Below are 6,627 nucleotides of genomic sequence, written 5' to 3'. Positions count from 1 at the left end.
CCAATTTTACATAAACTGGTTTTGTAAAACAGATTGTATAAAGTCGAGTGCACGCAGCCACACAAAGCACAATAATTCAGCAGTGTGCATCCATGTACCGAGACTAGCGTCGATTTCTGGAGCGTTGCACTGTGGGTAGCTATCCCGTAGCTATCCCATAGTTCCCGCAGTCTCCCCCGCCCATTGGAATTCTGGGTTGAGATCTCAATGCATGATGGTGCAAAAACAGTGTTGCGGGTGATTCTGGGTAAATATCGTCACTCATTCCTTCCTCCGTAAAAGCAACGGCAGACAATCATTTTGCGCCTTTTTTCCCTGGATTGCCCTGGCAGACGCCATAGCATGGCAACCATGGAACCCGTTTTGCCTTTTGTCACCGTATGTGTACTGGATGCTGCTGACAGAGGCGGTACTGCAGTGCTACACAGCAGCATTCATTTGCCTTTGCAAGGTAGCAATAGGTACCATCCCTATTGTACTGTCTGCCATGCCATTGTAAATTGGCGATGAGATGACGGTTATCAGTCGTTCTGTACTGTCTGCTATGCCATTGTAAATTGGTGATGAGATGATGGTTATCAGTCGTTCTGTACTGTCTGCTGCTGTCATGGGTGCTCCTGGCTGGCCTTCTCTGAGGTCAGCCGGGGGCGCAAAGACAAAAATGGGAATGACTCCCTGGGTCATTTCCTCCTTTGTTTTATCTAAAAATAGAGTCAGTCCTGCCTAGAATATAGGGCAAGTGTACTAGAGAACCAGTGTACCAGAGAACCAGAGAGCATAGCCGCTCCGTGTCAGATCTTGCAGAAATGATGAGCTGTATGCCATTCTAGGGGGTGCCCCTGCAACAACCCCACCCGTTGGTCCCCTCCTCCCCCTATCCTCCTGGGCTACCGTTGCAGTGTCCCTCCATTTGTGTGATGAAGTAATAAAGAATGCAGGAATAAGAAACACTGAGTTTTTAGTGAGATAAAATGAGGGGGAGGCAGCCTCCAGCTGCTGTGATAGTCCAGGCAGGACATTAAACGGTGCGGGGGGAGAGGAGCCCAGCCTCCCGCAGCTATGATAGTCCAGGCTGTACAGAATCTTTTCTTTAGACATGAAAGGGGGGGGGGCTGATGAAGCTCAGCCCCCAGTTGCTATGATGAAGACGGTTACCAGCCGTTCTGTACCATCTGCCGGGAATAACCGAGAGTCATTCCTATTTTTACCCAGGCGCCCCTGGCCGACCTCATCGAGGCCAGCTAGGAGCACTCACAGGATGATGACGGCTATCAGTCATTTTGTACTGTACCGTCTGCCACCAGGGAGGGTAGAAGATGCTGCTATTCAGTGCCGCAGCACTGCGTCTACCAGCAGCATGCAGTAGACATACGGTGACATTGAAAAAAGTCAAGAAACAATTTTTTTCCCTTTTCTTTCTTGGGGGGGTGGGGGGCGGTAAATTGACGAGATATACCCTGAACCACCCCGGACAATGAGTTTGACCCTACAGACATTGGGAGCTCAGCCAAGAATGCAAATGCTTTTCGGAGCCTGCAGGGACTGTGGGATAGCTGGAGACCTCAGTCCCCCCCCCCACCTCCCTCCCTCCATGAGTGTCCATTTGATTCTTTGGCTTTCTGTTACGCTTGTCACACAGTACTGTGCTGTGGCCTCTGTCTATCATAGCCTGGAGATTTTTTCAAATGCTTTGTCATTTTGTCTTCTGTAACGGAGCTGTGATAGAACAGATTTGTCTCACCATACAGTGATCAGATCCAGTATCTCCCGTACGGTCCATGCAGGAGCTCTTTTTGGATTTGGGACTGCATCGCCACCCGTGCTGATCAGAGCTCCACCCTGGGCAAACGGGAAATGAAATTCAAAAGTTCGCGGGGCTTTTCCTGCCTACCTGGCCAGTGCATCCGAGTTCAGATTGCTTTCCAGAGCGGTCACAATGGTGCACTGTGGGATACCGCCCGGAGGCCAATACCGTCGATTTGTGGCCACACTAACCCTATCCGACATGGCAATACTGATTTCAGCGCTACTCCTCTCGTTGGGGAGGAGTACAGAAACCGGTTTAAAGAACCCTTTATATCGATATAAAGGGCCTCGTTGTGTGGACGGGTGCAAGGTTAAATCAGTTTAACGCTGCTAAATTTGGTTTAAACGCGTAGTGTAGACCAGGCCTTAGTTACCACAATCAGAATGCCTACATTGCTTTAGTGTATAGTATGTTTTTTTAAAAAAAAGATGAAACCTGAATGCAAAAATGAATGTTGAGCACCTTAGTGGAGCAGCTACTTGTGAGTTAATAAAGCCAGGGATGGGAATCCCTGTTAGCCTCTCTGACTCTTAAAAGACCAATAAGTCCAATAAGCAGGACTGCTAAAATCATAAAACCTGCATTACTTCTAAAAACCTGACACTACGGTGTTTTAGAAAATAATTACCAGGCTAACCAAGATGATGGATATGTGCAAGTGGCGATATGGACTATATTATATAGTTATGTTGTAGGTTATGAGACCAGACTATACAATAACACTTTCATTGTTTGCAAAAAGAACAGGAGTACTTGTGGCACTTTAGAGACTAACAAATTTATTTCAGCATGAGCTTTCATGAGCTACAGCCCACTTCTTCGGATAAAGTGAGCTGTAGCTCACGAAAGCTCATGCTGAAATAAATTTGTTGGTAAGGTGCCACACGTACTCCTGTTCTTTTTGCAGATACAGACTAACATGGGTGCTACTCTGAAAACTTTCCTTGTTTGTCTCTAAAAAACAGTGTTAGGTCAAGGAAACCACTGAAATAATCCTATGGCTATCATGTGTCTTATGAGGGCATCACTATAGTAGGCTGTACTAATATGGCAATGGATGGGTTCTGAAATGTCTGTGCAATTATTAATTGTCATTGTAACGTGAGACCTGTACTGTAGATCTCACTATTATAGATGAGCATATACGCTTCTGTTCCTTTAGTGCATCCGTGGATAATTTTTTACTATATCTGGTGCTGTATAAAATAGCCCTGCAATGTTTCCAAGGAATATAATAAAATACAGTGTGTCAGTTTTGGCGAGAGCTAATCTACAGATGATTTGATCCAGTAAAGTGAGACTCTTCAGACAGTAGTTTGGGGAAACTCATTCATAACGTGGGCTATCCCTGCAGTCTCTCTCCCTCTCCACTAGATGTCAGTACAAGCCACTTTCATTCAGCGGGGAAATCTCTCAATCCTTTATTTCACTTCGTTACATCTTGTTAAACATAATTATCCTTGCACTTTAATCCCAGAGTGCAGCCATTTCTAACCAGAGCCATCATGGTAAATAGCTGACACTGTCTTGCAATGCATGGTACTGATGAAGCAGATTACAACACTCAGAGGATGAGATATCCGGAGTCGTTGCATGCAGACCTTTTGGGCTGTCTGCAATGCAGCACCGTCTCGAGATGTGACCAGATTGATTTCAAATTAGTGCAGCGTAGGCTCCCCTTGCAATATGTTCATCTCCCCATTAGATGTCGCTGCTGTGAGACAGATTCAGTTACAGATCTGTCAATGCTGTACGGTAATATCTTTTACCTGGCCGCAGGGTCGGCACGAGACACAGACTGTAAAGTTGTTGCAGTGCTGGCTAGAAGTGGCTAGGCAGTGATCCTGTCCCATGAGAATTGACTGGGGATTACATTTAGTAAATGCAACGTTATGGCTAAACATTCCTTACGTGTCTGTCCTTACATCAATAGCTGTTTTATTTAATAAACCTAGAAGAGTCCCTGCAGCTGCATGCAGTCTGAACTACTATTATATATATATATGTCAGTAAAATAGTGTCAAGCCGACTGTCTCTACATAGAGATACTAAGTGGGTGAATACAGCTATATCTGTGGTGTCCAACCTTTTGAACGGGAGGGCTGAGCATATTATTTCAAAAATGCCATGTGGCCACAATCAGTACTTAGGAGCAGATTCTCTGTACTGTTCCATCTCCTGTGTGCTGCCTGCGTGGAAAATGCATGCAGGTGCACCAGCATGCTGGTTTCATGAGGACAGGAAGGGGGAGTAACTAGACCATGTTGTGTTCTGGCTATCACCAGCTAGTTTATGGTCTGTAAGGGACTGCTGCCAGATGCCTTAAGTTAAAGCAGCCTCCGGACTGCTCTAACTTGGACTGGAACGGAGAATCAGAGACCTGTAACTGGTTGTTGGTCCTCATCTTCTCCTCTCCTGGGTGACTGTAGGGAGAGCATCTTTTGCAGAGTGCTCCCCTTGTCTTCAGTAGACCCAAATGATCTCCAATCCTGGGGCTTCCATAGCTCAGCAGGAAAGCAGGCAATGGAGCAGTCAGAGCTACACTCCTTCCTGTGATGCAACAGGCAGCCAACAGAGATGTCCTTGCAACCATAATTCCACTCTTTCTGCATATGTATTGTGACAGTCTTTCATTACAAGAATAACCCTGGGAACCAGGGGAGGTCTAGATATGCATATGGGGACAGATCCTTGGCTGTGCCAAGGAAGGGGCTGGCTTTACATGTCACTCCAACATAAAGTAGAGTAGTTGGAGGACAGGAAGGGGGAATAACTAGATATTTACATTTATGCTGGCTCACAACCATCCATAGAGCCTTTTTGGCAAAAAGAATCACTAGAGCACAGGGTTCTGGGCCAGGTTCCCTATATTGAGCCTGGTAAGAAAAGTAGCATGGGAGCATCTATTGTAGTGCTATATTCTCTGAGGAGTTCCCCATGCTAGGAAAGCCTCAACTGGACATTTAAACCACGTTAAACTATGTGTTTCACGGAATTATATGAGATTAACACTTTATTGTAACAGAGCAGAATTTGGCCCAGAAAAAGTGTGTGTGCATGCATGTAAATATTATTGTTATATAATATGTATATTACAGGGGGTCCTCAGTATACATCTCACCAAAAACAATGGATAAGGGGATCCCTCGCTCATCAATATGGGAACGTGTTCCAATTTACATTGGTCCTGATCCACATATTCATCATTTGCACAGATCAGGATTGATGTTTATTGGAACATATTCCCTGTTGTACAGTACTGTACTTGTGTCCTCTGGCCATGTTCAAGGCTTATTACCTATGGAGGACATTCTCCATGCTGATTAAGGAGACAGCAGGTGAAGGAAAGTCCATTGTAAAGGAGTTTTGGAAGTCCTACATCATCTTGAATGGCATGGAAAACATTGATGCGTCGTGGGAGGAGGTCACTTCACAATGTATGAATGGTGTCTGGCATCGTGCATGGCCAGATGCTGTCCACAGCTTTGTGGGATTTGATGCCGTTCCTGCTTTTGAGCAAGAAATTGTCAAGTTGGCGAAGGATGTCGGCTTCGAGGAGGAGGAGGATGTATAGGATTTGTTGCAGTCTCACACTGAGCAACTGACAAATGAGGAACTGATTAAGCTGGACCAACAACGGATATCTGCAGAAAGCAAGGACAATGATGACCATGACGTAAGGCAGGAAGCCAGGAGTCTGATGATAAAGAATCTCTCCCATTTCATTGGATTGCTGGATAAGTTGATGAAAATCATACAGAGCGGTGATCCTTTTCATGAACAACCAGTTTACCAAGGTCTCCAGCAGGGCTCTCTGTGTCGCATTGGTTTGTTACAGGAAGATCTATAGTTCAAAGATTCACATAGGGGAGCAGATGAGAGATAGCTCAGTGATTTGAGTGTTGGCCTGCTAAATCCAGGGTTGCGAGCTCAATCCTTGAGAGGGCCATTTAGGGATCTGAGGCAAAAATCTGGGGATTGGTCCTGCTTTGAGCAGGGGGTTGGACTAGATGACCACCTGAGGTCCCTTCCAAACCTGATATCCTATGTCAATAAAGTCCTTTTTTAAGACTTTTGCAACCAAAAACCCAGCCCAAGAAAACTCAGCTGTCACCCCTACCTAAGTTTAGTGTAACTGACACCATTTTATCCTGTATTACTGTACTATATTTACTGTATTAAAACATTGAATAAAATTACATAGAACCCTACTAACACTGTTCAAACACATAGAATATTTTATTTGTAAAATGTGTACAGTATAACATGTCAATGTAAAAAGGTACACTGTTTAGGTGAAAAGACCATTATCATAGGCGAGTGTGGTGAAGTTGTGAATGCATTCTCCCCCCCTCCCCCCGCCCTTATTCCATTATTTCTTATGGGGAAAAATTCCCCAGTATATGTCGTTTCGATATCCATCACTCTTTTCAAGAATGCAACCCAAATATATACAGGGGACCCCCCCCACCCCCCATACAGTAATGCCCAAAGCCCTTTATTTGGGCCCTATTGTCCTGGTTCTGTATAAACGTGGGAATGTAAAGTCATCCTCTGCGAGAGTTTACAATGTAGGGCTTGATTCAAAGCCCATTGAAGTCAATGTTTTGTTTTGTTTTCTGTTGACTTCAGTGGGCTTTGGATCAGGTCTTGATCCTGTAAATACTTACACATGTGAGTAGCCAGATTGAATTTAATGGGGTTACCCATGTGCATAACGGTTCAGTCCTGATCCTGCAAATACATTTGCATGGGTAGACCACAAAAGCCAGTGGGGTTCCATGTGTGTTCAGGAGCCAGCCTGTGAAGATGCAGCTGTA

Source organism: Gopherus flavomarginatus, chromosome 1, assembly GCF_025201925.1.
Source record: "Gopherus flavomarginatus isolate rGopFla2 chromosome 1, rGopFla2.mat.asm, whole genome shotgun sequence".
In the NCBI taxonomy this organism is placed as follows: domain Eukaryota; kingdom Metazoa; phylum Chordata; order Testudines; family Testudinidae; genus Gopherus; species Gopherus flavomarginatus.
The sequence above is the reverse complement of the archived record's forward strand: the minus strand, read 5'-3'. Positions refer to the sequence as shown.